This window comes from Pipra filicauda, unplaced genomic scaffold (genome assembly GCF_003945595.2).
Source record: "Pipra filicauda isolate LSUMZ 115617 unplaced genomic scaffold, ASM394559v2 scaffold109_size3271384_pilon, whole genome shotgun sequence".
NCBI lineage: Eukaryota > Metazoa > Chordata > Aves > Passeriformes > Pipridae > Pipra > Pipra filicauda.
In genome coordinates this window covers 2,514,993-2,534,251 of record NW_024103540.1, presented here as the reverse complement: position 1 = coordinate 2,534,251, position 19,259 = coordinate 2,514,993, and the positions used below count along the sequence as shown (strand labels likewise).

At 47.6% G+C, this 19,259-nt stretch overlaps 1 protein-coding gene across 4 annotated transcripts in view; it reads right to left on the bottom strand.

The window, feature by feature from the left end:
* Positions 1-11,022, bottom strand: part of SLC8A1 (solute carrier family 8 member A1) — a 128,524-nt gene extending 117,502 nt beyond the window's left edge. For 3 of the 4 annotated variants that reach the window (XM_039381340.1, XM_027709856.2, XM_027709859.2), the window contains exon 1: positions 6,828-6,912. The gene's annotated coding sequence lies outside the window, so the exon portion shown is untranslated. Of the gene's footprint in view, positions 1-6,827; positions 6,913-9,118; positions 9,224-10,926 lie in introns of those variants that run through there. The other variant, XM_027709857.2, reaches the window with a different exon arrangement.
* Between the last annotated feature and the right edge of the window lie 8,237 nt (positions 11,023-19,259).

Genomic DNA, 19,259 nt, shown 5'->3' with positions numbered 1-19,259 from the left:
ACACTCAAAATATCTCTGAGAAGCAGCTGCTATTAAATCATCATAATTTATTTGTACAATCCAAAATAAACAGCTTGGTCCCCCAGAGATCCTCTTACTCTGCATTTGCCTAGGGTCTCAGCCCATGGTCATCACACTGCTGTAGGAATATTCCCACACAAACCATTTACATTATTCTACAATGAGAAGCAAGGCTACTAGAAGAACAGCCCTTCCTCCAAACCCAACTTTGTTAGCTTTTCATTAAGGTGTCTCAATTGCATTTCCCATCCTGGCTATCAACAATAAAAGCAAGTGCGGGTGCTGATGTTGGCAGCCCTGGCAAACCCTGCCTGCAGTGGTGCTCGTGGCCTTGGAGGCACTACCCCAAAGCCTCTGGGATCAGATGGATCATGGCTGCACTGGGCAGAGACACAGGCTGCTCTGGAGCTCAGCGCTGGCCATACATGTGTGGTGAAAAATCCCAAACTACCGTCCTGGGCCAGCACAGCCCTGCCCATAGGCACTGCCTGATGCTCAGGGACAGCACCCAGAGCCCTTTTTACCACTGCAGGAGTGGAACTGCCTTGGGGCTGCTGGAGAGCTTTAAGGGAAAGTTAGAGCTAGCCAGGAGAGACAGAGCCCAACCTGGGTTCTCCTGAAGTTGCAGCTGAGCCCCTTCCCTTTTGCAACAAGCTCCCCAGGGGTGCCAGCAGGCCACTTTGCACAGTCAGGGAGAAAAGCCCATGAGAGCATGGCAAGCTCAGTTTAGATGTAGCTCCCGGCCAAGGGACGTTGGTCCAGCTTTTATTCCAACCTTGGTGTTGCAAAACACCAGGAGGGCAGTTGTTGTTTACAGCAGGGCTAGGAGGGTTGCAGAGATACTTGCCTCCCTGCATGACAAGGGAGCTCTAGGTTTTACAAATTGGTAGGAGAGAGCTCATGTTGCCAGCTCATGCTCCTGCCCCCCAGCTCAGGAGCTGCCAGATAGGGAGGAAACAGCCTTTTAGACTCTGCTCTGACAGCTTTGCTCCTTCAGGCCGGCTTGTCGCTGCATGCAAAGTGAGCCTGAAAGCTGCTCTGCATTTAAAAAAAGCGCAGCTTTTGCTTTGCTGCAGCCCCCCAAAAGTCCCATCCCCATTGGGGCATTTCAGCCTTAAAATATCCACCTTAAGACCCTTCCTGTTATTTTCCTACACCTTTGTATCACACACAGGTCTGTGACCATCTGCAACACACTGGAAGCACTGTTAAAGAGTACTGAAAAAACACTGCTAATCTAGACACTTTAATTACAGAAGGATTGGGCAAGGAAGAAAATGGCCTAGGCTCACAAGGAATGAGTGGCCACACAAAGAGAGACTGAGAGACTTTCCATGGAGAAATTTTTTCCCAGCATTCAATAGAAAACCTGTACAGAGCAGCTGTAACACAGCAGTGTTCTCACCATTACAGCCACTGCCGATGCTACCCAACGGTGCCTACCCCTGTGACATCAGCTTCATAATAAACATCACTACTGTGGATTTACTGGCAGCTTGTATGGAAGAAGGTGTCCTCACAGCTGTGTCACTGGTGTACAGAAGGCTGGAGCAGCACCCTCTCCCCACAGGGTGCCTGGTCACTTGCTGGGGGCCAGCAGAAAGTTTGCTGTTCACATAGTGGCTGCTTTTCAGCATGATGTGGGAACACAACCAGGAGCATGCTGCAACACTATAGAGACTACCAGACAGCCCTTCCACATCCCATAGTCAGAGACAGAGAAGACCTTTTCCTAGTGAGAGTGCACTGCTGCAGAGAGATAGAGAAGGCAGCTCAAACCATCCTTTGCTGGGGCAGGAGAAAGACGGTCTCCCTTCAGCCAGAGAGGCCAAAAACTGATGAAGAAGCAGCTAGTAGTTACTGCAAGGCACAGACAGCCTGTAAGCTAGAGAAAGACAACATCAAAGCAAGTTAACCGCTCACTTTCCTGCCACTGTCCCTGGGTAAAAGACAACAAGCCCCAAAAAGGCAGGCTCTCCTGGCCAACAAGTGTTCCCCTCCCTGCCATGCCCCATGTTCCTACCCCATGGCCAGACCTGACATCTCCAAGTTGCAGGACCCCTTTCCCAGCTTCTCTTGCAGCAGACCAGCACTTAAAGAGTCTACTGCAAGCAATAACCAGAATTCCCAGGAGAAAGCACTGCATACCTTGCCTCCACACATGGGACTTACACCCACTGCCCCATCTCCGGAGGGCTAGTAAACCCCTCCTCTCCTGCTGGCCCTTCCTGGCCCTGCTGAAGCCTGTACACTGTGCCTCATTGAAAGTAGCTTTAAAGCAGGCATCTTGGGCAAAGCCTGTACTAAGAAAAGACATGACTGTAGGAAAGAAAAACCCCACCAAATAAATTGTATGGTCTCTGATCATCAATCGGCAAATCAGGCAAGAGCCCAGGTCCAGCTTCCTACAGCCAAGGGACACAAAACGGATGCCAACAGTCCTGCAAGGAGGTATGGGGTGCTTGGAGATTTTGTCAAGGCAGCCACAGGCTCTGCTGGCTTCATTACTGATCTTGATGATGACCCCATGGCACAGCTTCGGTAAAACTGAGCTCCTGACAGCTGTGAGATTTAGCCATCAAGGCAGGAAAAAGACCCTACCCCCACACTGGCTGTACATCCAGGCCCATGGAGGAAGAAAGCTGCTAAGTCCAAATACTCTGTTGCCACTCAGGGCTGCACAGCGTGACGGCACTTTAAACACAGCTTGGAAAACCCTTGGCTCACTTCCCTGCTCCAGCTCTGCCTGGCTCCTGCTCCCTTCCACCCAGCTCTGCCACTCCAAAACAGGCACAGCCTGTTGGCATCCCCTGCCCATGATCCTCCAGATCTCCACATCAGGAAAATGATTTCCAGGCCATCAGCATCCTGATTGCATCAGTACAAAAAACATCAAAACCTTTCCAAATATAGTCAGAGGCACAAGCCCTCCATGGATCCGATCAAGTAAAATACACAGCAGGCCACCCTGTTTTCTGTAAAGGACATTAAAAAGTAAGAATAATTATCAGTCTGCAACTTATTTTTCCAAGTATCCTATCTCTTCAATGAAGCATCCAATCTCCTCCCACAATGTCCCCAGCAACTTTCCAAAATAAACAGATAAACAGAGAAAACAAAACATCCAGAACATAAATTTCAACCACATTGGATGAATTTGGGGGCAGCTTGCAGAGAACGAGCTTGGAAGTGTGTTAGGGAGATTACAGTCCTGCTTTTCACTCACAGAGACCAAGTGTCAAATTGTCCCTTTCCCCCATGACTCAATATCTCAGCAATGAATACGCCAGAAAATAAGAAGCAAGGAAGAAATATACTACATTTCTCTAGGGTTGTGTTTTTTTTGTTGTTGTTTGTTTGTTTGTTTGTTTAAACATCTCCCTTCCTACTTGCTGCTGTCTCCAGACCATTTCTCTATCTCCACCACCTGCCTCTGGTCTCTTCTTTGTCAAGCAGCATCAGGCTCTTCCCTATGATTCCTCCTCGGTTGTGAATGCCTTCCTCTCTGCCCGTGGATCTCCCTTGCTGATTTAAGCACAGTGCAGTCTGCCTGGTCTCCACGAGCCAGCTTTGAGGCTGCCTTGCCAACAGACTCCCTGTGCGATCCCAGGGCAGCCCTTTATCTCCCTGTGCTCCGTGTCTCCCTATGTAAAATGGGAAGAGCATCTCCTGAGAGTGCTGGGAGAATAAAACACTGCTAATAAGCCTGAGGCTCCTGAGTAGCCTGGGAAGGAAGTATCTGCCCAGAAGTGCCCCAAAGGGACCAGAAGGGAGGAATTAACAGGCTTGTTGCTTTCTTCTATGCCTGTGTCCGTTCCTACCTCTGTGACTATTTTTGCATTGGGCATTGGGTTTGTAGCTGTGTGTGGGTCCTCTGTGCAGCAGGATGCTCTCCTAGGCTCTGCAGGAACAGAAAGTTTCAAGGGAGTAGAGACAAATCCCCAGCCCCAGCTCCCTGCGACCCTCTAGGGATGAAGAGCTGGGAGGCATCCATGGGAATGTGTTGACCTGTGATTCGGACATGATACTAGACAGAAGCTGGGCAGGTTAGTCTGGGCAAAGGCTCACCCTGGCATGCTTCATCCACCAGCTTCGTGACTGGCCCTGGCTGGGGAAGGGTGGTAGCACCTCCCAGCAGAGTCACCGTCCATAGGCACAGCTCTGGCATGGCTGACTCTAGAGGGAGCTGAATGCTAGCGCCGAGCAGACGCCCAGCTTTTAGACCCCCAGATCTCAGGAAAGGGAATCTAAGCCCAGGTGTGTGCCAGGCCTTTGTTACCTACCTCAAACACAAGGTTAACCACCTCTCCCTTCTCCTCAGATTCCCCCTCCTTCTCTGTCTCCCCAGGAGCTCTTTGCAGCACCAAATCTCACTTCTATTTGTAGCCAGGTTTCCTTAGGAAGCCGGGCATATGAAATCACAGTTTCCACGTCTGTCTGTCTGTTCACATCGCTCCCCCCTCTTTCCAATTTCAGCTAAAATCACCAGAGGGACAGAGATAGCAGAAAAAGACAAGTTCCTACAAGCTTCCTGAAAATAGCTGGAGAGATACCACTTATGTCCTCTGCAAGGGAAAGACTGGTCAGTGGGCTCAGCCCATACTGGATGCCAAGAGTCTCAACAGCACAGCACCCTGAGCATCCTGCAGCAGACCCAGGTGGAGCCCAGATTTGCACAGCTGTGGGCACCAGTGTCCGTGAGCTGGGAGCACATGCAGATTACAGCACGTAGAGTTGAACAGGGCTCCAGGTTCTTCCCTGTACCAGTCACAAGGAGAGCCATAGACATGTGTTGTCTATGACCAACCTGTTGGTTGGCTGTCCAGTGATGCTTGTGTCTTGGGGGTCACTGGGCTTTATTCCAGGTTCTAAGTTTCTTTGGGATGCTGGAGAACAACAGGTTTACCCTGGTAAGCCATGACAGTATCCCCTGAAAACCACAGCAGAAAACCAAATTCTGTCCTAGATGCAATGCCAGAAAATTGCAACTCTGAAAGCCCTGAGCAGATCTGGACACTACAAAAGGCAGAGAAGCGGCTGTGCCTATATAACATCATTTAAGGTGATGTAGAGACTCCCAGGAGCAAGGACATAAGCCAAAGTTTGTGCCATGTCATGTACAGCAGTACCAGGAGAGAAAACCTGGTACTTAAACAGGTGAAGCCTGTTTAAGTCTCGGGAGCAATTCACAGCCAATAGATCACAAAAACCTTAGTTTCTGAAAGTGGGGGGAGAGAGAAGAAAGCAAAGTTTCATCACCTTAAAACTGTGCTACTTGGTGTTGGCATTCAGAGATGCTCGACATAAAGAGTACGTCCAACCTCCTCAGGTATCTTGAATGAAAACCCTGGTACAGAGGAAGCTTTGGCCAACGTGGCTTCCCAACACTGACTTAGGAGTTGTTTACGTCTCCAGAGAAACAGAGCTGGTGGGGTGTTAAGAGGAGTCAGAAAATGCATCAGCTTTCCTGGGGAGTTGGTGGGGGGGGGTTCATGGCTTGGCTGGCAGGTTATGGCTCTAGAAATGCTAGATTATTCCCCTATTTGGACTAAATGTCTGTGTTGAACAAGGGGCAAAACTGCTATTGAAGAATCATTCGGAAGGAAAGGGGAGAAAGAAACATTTCATAGGTGCTCCCAAGGGACTACAAATGCCTTTCTTTGGTGATATCCACTTCCCCAGCCAAAGCCATATAGAACAGCTCTTTTTTTCCTGGATGCCACCATCACATCAACATGCAAGTGTCCCAGCTTCCCTTTTCTAAATAAAAGTGCATCTCTCCTTTTTGTGGTAGTGACAAAAAGCACATGAATACCTAGGCAAGTGTCAGGAGAGCACTCAAAGGATCCCAGCCTCTCTCAGCCTTCATTTCCATTACCTGACTCGCAAATTTCCAACATCTGGGACTGGAGGAACATCTTCCTGTAAAGCGCAAGCAAAGAGGTCCCCTTCAATCACACACTTGCACCCACATGCCTGTGACCTTGTGGTTTTACTACAGCTTTCATTTTCAGACTCCAATTCTCCCTAGTGCTTGCTGCATTTCTGTAACATTTTGGCAGTTTGCTTTCGCCTTGGAGACAGAGCAGAGTGCGGAGTTGTTTTGCATGGCTCGGTGGGGAGGGAAGCAACAAGGCTGTGAATAAAGAATTAAACTCAAGATGACGGAAGAGCCCCAGCCATGCTTCCACCTAGACAAAGCCTACGTGATGAGCGCTGCTTAATACTAGCCCTTAATAACACATGATGCTCGAGATGAAAATGGAAATTTCAGCGTGGCTGCAGGTGCCTCCGACCACTCACCTCAGGAACCGCCTCAAGGCAGGAAAAGCAGCCCTGCCTGGAGGCACGCACAGCCCCGGCCAGGCGGAGGCACCGCACCCCGCCGCGCACGGGGGGATGCGCCCGTAAGCCCCCCGGGGAAGGGGATTTGCTCCGGCCCCCTGCCCGACCCCACCTGCCCAACAACGCCCGGCTCTTGGGGTAGGGGGGAGGCAACACCGCGCCGCAGCCGCGCCTCCCGTCGCGACATGTCGCGATTGGCCGGCGGGGGAGGGGGGCGAGCCCCATCGCCTGCCTAAAGGTGCCGTGGCTGGGTTGTAAAATACATTCTCTGGTGTGTGTGGATGTGTGAGCATCCTACCCCCGCCTCCCCATCGGCTCCCACAGGGCTCCGGGTCTCCCTCCCGGCCCCCCCCCAGCCTCCCCCGGCACTCCGACGCCGGTGTAGAAAGCAGTGTCCAGGCGCCGGGGGACCCGCCGCGCTGGGCAGGGCCGGGGCGAGGGCCGGTCGGTCTCGGTCCTACCTGGCGGGGGGCAGGAGCGGGCGTCGCCGGGGCCGGATCAGCAGCGGCGGGGCATCGCGGCGGGGCGGGCGGCGGAGCCCCGGTGCGCTGCTGAGGCGCGGCGGCGGGCGGGAAGGAGAGAGGGAGGGAGGGAGGGAGGGAGAAGGGAGGAAGGAAGGGAGGGAGGGATGGAGGGATGGATGGAGGGAGCGCGCGCACACACACACACACGCACACACACGCGCGCAGCGCCCCGGGGATGCGCTCAGCCGGCCCGCCCCACAGGCAGCCTCCCCTCCCTCCGCATCCCTCCGCCGCGATGCGCGGGCAGGGAAAGACCTCCCTCCTCCGCGGTAGCAGCTTCAGCCCTCCTCCTCGTCCCCCTGCTGCTGGAAATATTTCCCGATTTCCTCCTCGGATCGAGGGACTTTGAAAGGCAGGGCTGGCTGCGGACCCACCCCCAGCAGCTCTACCCTCCCTGCTTGGGGCAGTTCCCCAGCCCTGCCCTGCCTGCCCCTAGCCCTGCCCCTCCTGACCGGGACAGTTCCCATGCATGCCCTGCCTGACTCCAGCCCAGCCCACCCTGACCGGTCAGGTCCTGCCCGCTGTGGCTCGTCGCATCTCCCCGGCCGCCCTGCAGCCTGCCAGGGCAATCCCGAACCCATTTTCACTCTGCAGGAAGGAGCGAACCCTGGGAGAGGTGGCGACAAGAGAAACACGTGTGTGTGTGCAAGGAGTGCCTTGCTGTGCCTGTCCCCGTGCCCCACAATGTTGCCCATGGTCCCTGTGGGGAGGCAGGAGGCCAGGGGACCTGGACTGGGACTCACTTCCCTATCACATCCTCAGAGTTGCGGTGTTTGCAGAGGACAGTGGGGGACATGGGGTGATAGGCAAGGAGCATGTGGGTCAGCTAGGACCTTTCTGGGAACTGCCCTCACATCTGGCAGTTTAGTCAGCCCTTAAACCCACAGGCCCTCCTGTCCCCACAGAAGGGTCACCAGCATTGGGGAGGTCCTGCAGGAAGGCAGCAGCCTGGCAGAGAAGGACTTGCTGCACCTCAGGCTGGCCCAAGTGTCCTTCCTGTGGGCAATTCCCCTTTCACCATGCCTGAATGACTCCTCCACCCTTCGCTGGCTCCAGCAAGGAGCAGATGAACCCGTTGTCCCGCCCTCCAGGAAAAACTCTCTAACTTTAGGAACTTAAAATAGGACCAGAGCTAATAACTCACACACTGGTCGTTGCAAGTACCCAGTGACCTTGACTAGCCCTCTACGCCCAGATCCTCAGGTGCAACAAGAACTGTGGAAAATCAAGACATTATTTTAGCTCCTGCACCCTCTTAGACCTTTCCCCTCTTATCTTGTTAGCTGTGCCTGTGATTTTTATCACCACTGGTGAGACAGAAACCCAGAATTTTATCTTTGGATTTTATCTGTGCTTTTCTTCCTTACTTTCAAAAAAAAACTTATTAAGATTTTTCATCACCATGTCCTTCAGCAGAGATGGAAAACTAAATTTCTCTTTTCAAGATGAGATGTAAGGTATGGACAACGACACAAAACTCTTTTGTAAAGCACTTTGTGATGAACTGACCAACCAACCAGCTACTTAATGTTCCAGCTGTTATTGATATTATTTACTTTTGGTCTTACTTTAAGAGCTTATTGCCTACATATGGAATGAAAGGCATTTCCATATAAGAATTTGGTTTAGAAAAAGCCCATGATTTTGTGTCTAGTAGCTAACTCTGATTTTCTGTCTCACCTCTTTTGATTTAAAACTGTTCAGAGGAGGGATAAGGTTGCATCTGTCCGTGTGGGGTACTTTGATGGTACTCAATTCTCCCAGCAGGGCCATTGGTATAAAATGAGCACAGCTAAATGTGTACAGCACGCAGAGTGCTGTGCTCGGATCAGGAATTGAGCAGAGCAGTGGATGTGTATCAGTGGCATTTGGTTCTGGCAGTGGCTGCAGGATGCAAGGTGCTGCACAAGCTGGCATAGCAAAAGGATAGTGTGAGCAGAAAAAAAATTGGCATGGTTGCAGCAAACACAATCCCTGCTGTTGCTTTTCACCCTGCATACTGAAATCTAATCACTGCAACAGTAAGCAGTGGAACTCAGATTTTAGTCATGAAGTTCTCCCTAAAGCTTCCCATTTCCCTCAGTGATGTTGCTGACCTACTTCCAGATCTTTCAGTGAATATAGTATCCAACTCTTCTGGATCACCAAGACTAAACTTTGCTAACGGGGATCCACTGGTAAGCTGCCCTCTGAAGAGCCAGGCACATTCTCAGTTCCTCCCAGCTCACCTCTCTCTCCAGCTTCCAGTGAGTGTTCCTGTCTCCCAGTGCCTCCTGCTGAGATCCTCAGTAAGGCTGCTTCAGCTGCGGGATTTTTGTGCCATTTGAGGGGAGCTGAAGAAAACAAGAGTTTGTCAGTGTTTGTGGTGATGCCCATTAAGTCCATGCAAATGAACCCTTTGTATCATCCAGCCTTAGTGGCGCTGGGACAGAAAACATGAAGCATTATTATCCCTCCTGAACATAAGAGCAGATTTCATCTGCTTGAAAAGTGACTGATTAGGAGGAATATGAAACAGGGAGCCTGAGATAAGATGTACCCCACTTCCCAGTCCTTCACACATCCCTTTCCAGGAAATTCAGACCTTCGTTTTTTACAGTCTCCAACAGAAAGGTGGAGTTAGACTCTGAAAGAAAAGAGTGGAAGTCAGGGAGTGAGTAGGAGAGACAGTGACTCCAATTGCTGAAAGGAGATACTGTGTTACAGGACTGCTCCACACTGCAGTGTCCATGGTTCATACTGCTTTTTCTCAGCCAAGCCTGCTGAAGTAGCTGTAACAGAATAGAGCTCTGCATGGGCTGTGAAATCTGCTGGGCAAGCTGAGCAAATACTCCCGTGGTCTCCCTGATGCTCTAGGCAAAAATGCAATAAGACTCCTCATGTCCTGACACAGCAAGTTTGTTAGTGTGGGCACATCTATGCTTCAACATGATTACAGATTGGGCTGTGCTGGGAGAGGTAGCAGTTTCTTCCAGCTACCTTTACTTCCCTGTCTCTCTTTGCAGTCATGGAAGTGAACACCTACCATTGCAAACATGCTTACAGCCACTAATTAGTCGTCGCAAAATCATGGAGATTCTCATGCCAATACTAGCGAATGGTTCATTCATTCATTCATTCCCTCACTCATTCATGCACACCCACAGCTCTCTCCGACAGCAGCCTGCATCTCTCTGCAGTTGCTGGAGGAGGTTTCTGGGTATTGTCTACATATGTAGAGCAGAAAGACTATTTGTCCCTGGAAAGAATGGGGTTAGTGGACTGTGGAATCTCGAGCACAGGACAGAATGGTGCAGGCCAATTCTCTGCTAGATGCCTTGCAAAAAAAAGACATCTGAGCTGCTGCACAGTTTAGAGGTGGGGGACACAAAACGTCAAGTACTTCTTTGCTTGAAAAATTTCTGCCTTATGTTCCCTGTAAAAGAGACAAGAGGTCAGGGCAGGGTTAGTCTTCAGCTCAGCCAGAGCATGATCACCTCCAAGCAGCTGTCCTACTGCCCTTTCTTGGCCCTGTTTGGAACATACACTCAGTGCAATGCTATGGTTTCTGCTCCAGCTTTTGGGTTCAGATAATGCTGGAGGATAACCAGTAAGTCCTCACTGGCTAGTTATCTCTGTTCGTGGTTTTCCTTGAGTCCCTCAGAAGATGCCAGAGAGGTCCTGCAGAAGCAGATGGGTTGTCACCTCTGGCTTGCCATTCATCTATCTTTGCTCCTCGCTGCAGCAGACTTGAGCATGCGCTCACTGAACATTCTCTGGCTCTCCTATGCATGTTCTTGGCAGAGACCTGGAGAATCCTGGAGAGTGGTGTTTCTAAAAAAGATGCTCAGAAATATAGTTTCCAGTGATTTGAGCACTCACTGTCACTGACACCTTTAAACCTGCCTTTGCTGTTAGGAGGATAAATCAGGCATTTAGAAATGTGGCAAATGGAGTGGGACACAGTAGTGAGTAGGAAGGGCAATTTTATGTGCTGGACATCATATGTTTCTTTTTGAGCTTTCCAGATAGTGCCTCTTTAACTGTTTCCAAGTACCTGGTCTGAGTCCTGATGATCCCAGGGAGGTCTGATTGCATGACAGTTGTCCATCAGCTGGCCAGGGGGCTTGGATGTGAAAGGTATCTTCTCCCCTGGAAAACCGAGAGTATAGATTGTATCCCAGGGAGAAGGCAGTGCTCAATGGAATGTTTTGGCACACCTGTGAAAAATCAAGAGCTTATGGTTTGCTGTCACTCCAACACTTTGAGACCCAGACCAGAGGTAACTGGAGAAACCATGCTTGTGGTGCTTCTGAGCTTTCACCTGAATACTTGCTCTGTGCTGTGTTTTGTGCAGGTTTAAACAATAAATCCAGTGCACTAATTCATGAGCATAGCATTTAGCAGCTTGGGAGAGAATTTTCCTGGAAGAAGCAGTGACTGACCAAGTTTTGCAGAGCACTGCTTATGTGTGGCAGACACAAAAGAGTTTTTGCACTGGAAACCACCTGCTGTATGGGGCTTGAATGAAGTAGTTAGAGGAGCTGGATGTGAACTTAGGGAGCTTGGAAATGGGGAGAGTTGCATGTATTTTGCAAACATCTAGTCTGCAAAACAAGCCACACACTCTTCTCTTCAAATTCTGCTTCAGAATTTTTTCTTTTTGAGAAAACTGCTTTCTGATCACCAGACATATACAAAAAAATTCAGTACGTGCATAGAATGACTTCAGCACCTGAGCCTATTGTAAGAGATGTACAAGGTGCAAACTGTCTCCCTACTCTTCTCAAAGTGGTAGAGACAAAAAAGCCTTCTGGCAGCTGTCATTTGTCTCAAGAGCAGTGCATGCTAATACAAGCATCTCACTCCTACTTCTCAGGCAAAAAACAGCTCCTAGCTGGTGTCACTGAAAAATGAAGTCCCCTGCTGAACTGCCTGGCCCTTAGTATCTTTGCCCACCAAAACCACGACACCAATGAGGCTTTGTTTTGCTGTTACAAAACTGCAGAATACAGGAACTAAAAATGCAGAAGCAAGATCAACTGAGATGTGTTTCCCAGTGAAAGCAATAGCCTAGTGACTCTGCTGCCTCCCTGCAAGGGGCCATGGAAGTGCAGTGTGCCAGCCTTGGGGCAGCACTACAACCAAATAGGCACTAGCACTCTCCACTTGATGCTCCAGCTCTTTTCGCCGCCATTCCAAAGCTGTCCCAGCTTGGAGAAAAAGATAGGTTGAGAAAAAAATAATCCCCCCCCCAATGCAGAATTAAGAAGTAACAAATACCGTGTTCTCTGGATTTGTCTTCTGCTTTTGAAACCTGAAGGTTTGGTGCTTTCCAATTTACTTGGCAACCAAATGTAAGTTCAAAGAAAATAAGAGTGATACGTAATCACACGACTCCAGGAGCTGCAACTTCTAGAAAGATGGAAGTGCAAGTGCCATATGGCAAGATGTGGGAACTGTGTCATGCAAACTGGAGACTGTGATGCTTTCTCAGCAGCTCTGGTCACATGAAGCCATATTCCTCATTTGATCTGTGTGCAAGGTTCTCATAGCTATTAGTGGGAAGTGCAGGGTGAATCAGACATAGTGTGTGACTCTGGCTGCAGCCCTTGATTGTGAAGGTAATTTGGCCTCCTGTTTATCATCTATTTGCCAGCCTTGAGCAAGGCTGGATGTTCCAGGGAAAATAGACTTTTTTTATTAAAAGTGAGAAGTGACTGACCTCAGCTGCATAAAGCACCTTATTTATATTTTATTTATATATTCCAGTTCAAGAAAGCTGATGGAATACCTTGCAAAAACCAAGCCCCTTAGGTGAGAAGATGCGAAATTACTTTTTTTAAAGGTAAACATTTCTTCACTATAATGGACTCTAATCTGCTGTCCTTGAGGGTGGTCAGAAATCTTTCCTGACTGCTTGCTGCTTTGACTTTACCAACCTCTGCCTCAGCTCTGACTTGTTTCACCTCCAAGTGGCCTTGCCTGGCTAGGTGTCCCTCCAGCACTGGCCAGCTCTGCCAGAGATGAGCCTGTGAGTCCTGGGGAGAGACCAGTGTCAAGGAACATGCTATCTGCTGTTATCAGCATGCAGCAGTCAATTTTAGGCCACAGGGACCCATGTGGCTGGGAATTTCTCTGCTCCTCATTCTTCCCAAGGCACCTTGGAGAAGGCCTATGCCCTTGTTCCTGGTTGACTTCGCCACCGGAATAGCTGAGACGGAAGAATTGTTCTTGTTCCAGTTTCCTTCTTTTCCCACAGCTTAGATGTTAGCCCATTGGCCGAGGACTAGCACTGGTACACACAGAGATCTTGCTATTTTGGCACAGTTTGCTCCATTTATTCTATTTTCTTCTGAAGATGTATGAACCAAAAATGCGTGTCCTCTCTGTTGTGCATGCTCAATAAATGGTGAGGTAGTAACCAATACTGCATGCCCTAAACAGAGCAATTGAAGCCCTGCATGTAAATACAATGTAATTTAAAAAATAAAAAGAAAAGAAAGAAAAAAACCAAAAAACCGGATTTAACTTCCTGATTACTTAATGGTTATGGGTTTGGGCATTTTGCTGCAGATTTTGGAGAAATGAAACTGCACCATTTGTAAGACCACATTCTTCTTTCAATGCTGCTGCATGCCAGTCTGTTCCCCTCTTAGAATTTCAAACACGGCCTGTTTGAAAGCCACGCTGAGCTGAATGGTTTTATCATGGCTTTCTGGGATTGTGATGATGTTTTAAAATTATTGAAGAGGCTCCTTTGCCACCTGCCTAATGGTTAGAAATCCCCAAGTGCCTTATAAAGTCTTCTGCTCTTATGGGAAGCTGAACCCAGCTTCTGGCAAACCTGTTTAAGGTTCTGAGGCTGTATTCCTGTGTTTGTATGTGCAGGAGGGGCGTGGATGTGTGAGTGCATATATGTAGACTGCACAAGCTCTGACTTCTTCCCTCTCCTGTATTTCTGCTTATCCAGATGAGCTCCTGCTCCTTCAAGAGCTCCCATCTCTTCAGCAGGTGAGACAATATCCTGAGTGTAAGGGTCAGTCCAGGAACACAGGCTGCTGTGGAGCATATGTGCATAGGCTGGAGACCAGGAGACAGGGGCTTGGGGATTCAAGCATTACCTGGCTGCTGCTGTGCCTCCTGCTCTAGCAGTGCAAACAGAGCAGTGGCAGGTTTGGAAGGAATGGCACGGATGGGATGGTTTGACTGTGTGGGGAGAGAGCAGAGATCTGTCAGTGGTGTGTAGCCAGCTCTGTGTTTAGTAGACCAGTGTCTTACAGGGCTTATAGGGCTGATGGGAATACAGGCTTTCCTCTTTCATTCAGCTCCCTTCCATGTGCACCTAAGTCACTGAGAAATTTTCTGGCCTCTGCACCTCAAGACATCAGTGTGGTATTTTGTATTTGTGCCAGGGCTGTTAACAGTATGTAGCATTTTATTTGCTATCAGTAGACTCCAGAGTTAACAGCTGTATTTATAGGACTAGTGGCACCAGGAAAGCAGGCAGCAACTGCAGAGCCACCAATGGGAAGAAATAAGAGAAGTGAGAGATCTAAAAGGCATGATTCAAGAGGAAACATTGCAGGAATGCAAACTGCCAAGTCAATATGAGACTTGTATCCATCTGAAAGAATAGATGTTTTCCATTCCTTCTGTTGACAAGATAAGAAGTCAGGGGGTTAAACTACAGGCAGGGACACCAAAGTTTGGCACAAGGAAAAGCTTTCTATAGCCGTGAAAGTAATGGTGGCAGCTGGATTGTCTGTAGAGAGGAAGAAGTGTGTATTGTATAACTGAAAGGTTTTAAAATCAGGATGAGCAAACCTCTGTTGCGTTCGGATCAGGTATAGATGACCGAGTTCTCAACATCATTTCATCAGAAAGATGTATCTGAGAGATGAACATTCAGCACATCATAAACAGAAAATCAAGGTTGTGGTTAACAGGCTGAAAGAAAATACACCTTTGGCCTTTGGACAAAGGTTTGGTTTAGTAGAACAGTCAAAGCACTGAAAATTAGGCCATACTGGGAGAACAGATCTAGGTGGCAATACTATCCAAGCTTGTAGAACCTGGGAGTAGACTGACCTTAGTTCCAGGCTGGTGATCAGTTTCCTGGCTGGATAAGCCATTTAGCTACTAGGACACTAGGGAAAAGAGCTTATTGCTGCTCTGAAGCCTGTGATATATCCCACTTGGGTTTTGTCCTGCCAAGGTTTGTTTTAGTGCTTTAGGAATGGTATTCTCCAATTTAATACTCCCACTAAAATCATGCGCTGCTCCCCTTCCCCGCTCCCATTGGAGGCACAAAAGGCAAAGTTCACAGGTTGAGATAAAAGCAATTTACTGGAAACAGCAACGAGATAAGAAAATGAACACTAACAGCAACACTATTAATAACAAAACTGTACAAGAGAGAGTGATTCACATGCCAGAATTCTCACTGTAGAGCTCCCAGCCTGACTGCAGCCAAGCTGTTCCAACTGGAAGAGAGCCCTTCCTTCAAGAAAAAGACTTCCTTCCCCCCCACTCCCTGCACTGACATGAGGTGGTATAGAACAACCTTCAGGCCCCAGCCATGTGCCCTCCTGGCTACTGTAAAAATTAACCTTGTTCTGTCCAGAACCAGGACACAGGCCTATATCCATGTAATTTACTTAGAAACCTCTTCCATTACTGTTTCATACTCAGGCTGAGACAACTGGAGTTGTTTAGCCTGGAGAAGAGAATGCTCTGCCGAGACCTCATTGTGGCCTTTCAATACTATAAGGAGGCTTATAAAAATGAGGGAGAGCAATTTTTCACGTGGGCAGATAGTGATAGGACAACGGTAATGTTTTTTAGCTAAAAGAGGAGAGATTTAGATTAGATGTCAATAAGAAATTCTTTACTCAGAGGGTAAGTGTGACACTGGAACGGATTGCCCAGAAAAGCTGTGGATGTCCTATCCCTGGAAGTGTTCCTGGCCAGGTTGGATGGGGCTTTGAGCAACCTTGTCTAGTGCAAGCTGTCCCTGTCCACGGCAGAGTGGTTGGAACCAGGTGATCTTTAAGGCCTCTTCCAACCCTAACCATTCTGCTATTCTATGATATTATCTTAGCTTAATCCTGATTTATGGCTCTATAGGGTACAACATGAAATAAAGTTATGAGAAGCTAGTAGAACCCACAGATTGTAAGAAGAGGGGTATTGTGTGAGCAGCTGACCATACCTGATCAGTAGTTACATTAACTAGACAGCAGCATGAAAAATGGTAGAAAAGAGAAACATTGCCTATCACAAATGCAGGTGCTTCCTTAATCACTGACTGCGGCAGAAATTACCAAAGCAACTATATCATGGGTACCAAATAAATGTATAAAGTCAGAAAACCTGGGGCCAGCAAGGAAAAAGTAAATAGAGGTGAATGGCTTGTGTGAGAGAAGAGAGACTTGATAAAGAGGCAGAACCTGGGAAGAAAAAAAGAGGCAAAACCAGAATATAAAGTAAAGCAAGTGACATAGTCAGGATTGATTTGGGGCCATTGGTCAGCTGTGTGCCTAATTATGACAACATGACAAATGAGCAACACATGCGTGAGGCTGTACCTGAAGGTACAGTCAGGTCATAAACATCTGCCACATTCAGCACACCTCCAGCTCTTCAAAGAGCACTGTGCCTTCCTGCAGATGGCTTTGCATGGCAAGGAACCAGCTGAAGTGTTTGCATAAGACACTGCCACAAAAGAAAGGATACATGTCAAATGAAATCCACTCCAAAGACAAGAAATGAAGATACAACTGAGGATGAAGGCAGGGCATTTGTGCTGGTGAGACATCAACTCTATTAAGGTTAGAATCTTCAAACTTGTCTTGTTCTGTGATTTTCCAAAGGCTGTGTACATCAAGGCACGTTTCAAGATAATCAGTCTGTTTCAAAGAGAAGAATGTTAAAATTGGGCATGTTTTTATCAATAGGGACAGAGAATGTCTAGAAAACATGGGTAGTGGCACAGCTTCTAATGCTTATAAACTTGCCTTGTTTTGTAGCATTCTTCTGGGTCTGGACATCAAAGCATGCTTAAAAACAATCTGCCTGTTAGGTAAGAACATTGAAATTAAGGGTAAAGAGTCAAAAGTTTTTTTAGTGCATTATCGTGGAGGTACATCTTTAGGGATTTGAACACGTAAGGCACTTTCCAGGTGCACATGAAGCAAGGTGCACATCTAGACAGACTTGTCCTATCTTGTAAAAATGCAAGGACTCTCACTGAATTATGGATCCTCTGGTGGGTCTTTGGTGATTTATATTAGAGATTTTAAGTGTCTAGAAAGGGGCTGACTAATTTTTCTGAAATACTCATGATTTGTCCTGAATTTTAACCAATGACTGATACCTTAATAGACAAATCACTGCCAACTAAGCAGATTTTCAGTGGCAAGCAGCACAAAGATTTCCCTGATAATAAAAGGTTCACGTTCTGCACAAATTATTCTCCTCCACATGATCCTCATACACACAGCAGAGAACCTTGAAGATTAACTCTTTAGTCAAGATTAATTCAGACAATATGCCACACTTTAGGGGAAGGATGAGGTTATCAGTAGGGCTCTAAAATGCTCTAAGTATCAGTTGTTCTTCCTCTTAGAACTTCAGATCAAATCAACTCAAACCAAAAGGCAAATCTCTCAGTTATCAAGAAACTAGAACATCTATTTTCCATAACCAGTGGCAAAAAAAGTAGAATCATAGAATCACAGAGTATTTTAGGTTGGAAAATATCTCTAGGATCATGAGTCCAGCTGTTAACCTAACACACCAAAGTCCAGCACTAGGCCATGTTCCTAAGCACCACGTCTATATACTTTCTGAATACCTTCAGGGATGGTGACTCCACCACTTCCTAAATAAATAAATAAGTAGGACTAGTTCCAATACTGAGGTCTGGGGAACGCCATTAGTGATGAGAGAAACTTTAATGCATTTGTTTTCCAAGCTGTGCTGTGGACTAGGCCCAGTAAAGAACATGGTAGAAACATAAGTACAGGGTATCACACAAGGGTCCACTGTGGTGCCGGAGCTTATTATGTTAAACCTTTGGGTAATGTAGCCAGAGAGTGAAATGAGGACACGTTTCAAATCTGCATCTCTTTCTTTTTGCAGTATTTGTCCCATGAATTAACGCTACCAAGAAGATTTGGAAAACTTACTAGGTTTCCACAAAGAACTGGTTCATCAGCAACTTGAAAAAGCACACATGGGAGGTAAATGCTAGAAGTTAAACCTATGTTATCTCCTTGGTCAGGATATGGTTTCTGCCATGTGCATGTGGCTTGCATCTGAAAGATGTTCAAGCAGGCAGCAGAGCAGCAGTAAACATCACTGTTATAGACAGTAAATAAAAATGGAGACCTAGTAATTCAGCTAATGATAGGGCAGTCTAGAATATCTGTCATGCTCCTGAACTGGGAGTTTATCCTGGACAGGAGATGTTTTCAGAGCCTTGCTTTGAATAGGTGTGTTCTAGATCTGAGAGTTCATCTTAAAATAGTAGTTTCAGACCAAACTGACTTAGCATTTAACATGCTTTAGAAGGACCATATGGAATAAGTTACACTAGAGTAAAACAAACATTGTCTTTCCAGTTCCAGTGTTCCAGTGTTATTGTTAACGACTTATTGAGCTGTGTGTATTTTTCAGCAGCGACAATGACTCACTAAATAACAGGATAATACCGTGTATCACTAACACTTTGTGGTCTGTGGCCGCAGAAAGGGTTTACTTTTATTGTGTACATGTTGGCAGTCTCAACACACTAGCAGCAAATCCAAAAGTTTATTGCTGCATCTAGGACAGAAGCACAAGGTCTCTGCTTGGAGCCCTTCTGTAAGCCAAAGAAATAATGTGGGGTATTTCTCATATTAAGCTTGCCAGACTGCAGCAAAAGTGATGAGCTGAGGAATTAGATGCTGGGAAAGTAGTTGTCACCTTGGATTTGCTTCCTTGTTCCAGTGTGTGGATATGGCAACTGCTGATGCTGGGAATCAGCATGGGAGGGGGCTGTTTCAAAGAGATAGGATCCCTATTCCCTCACTAAAGCCTCAGCCTTGATGCATGGTTGCCTCTTTTGGAAACAGACATCAAATCAAGCTGATTTGAAAGGGTGAAGAGGTTGTAGGGCAAGTGATAAGACTAGTTCATCAAACCCTAGGCCCCTGCGGAAAGCCTGAGAGTGGTTAGAGCTGCCTTAGGTGGACAAACACATCCCCTCAGCTGCTTCAGGAACCTTCAGGCTTCTGCCTGAGGCCTGACAGGCTGAAACCATGCCCAAGTCCCTCACTGTAGGTCAGGCCCTTCCATCAGCTCCACTAAGCTTATGTGCTGTCCCTTGCTTCCTAATGCTCATTG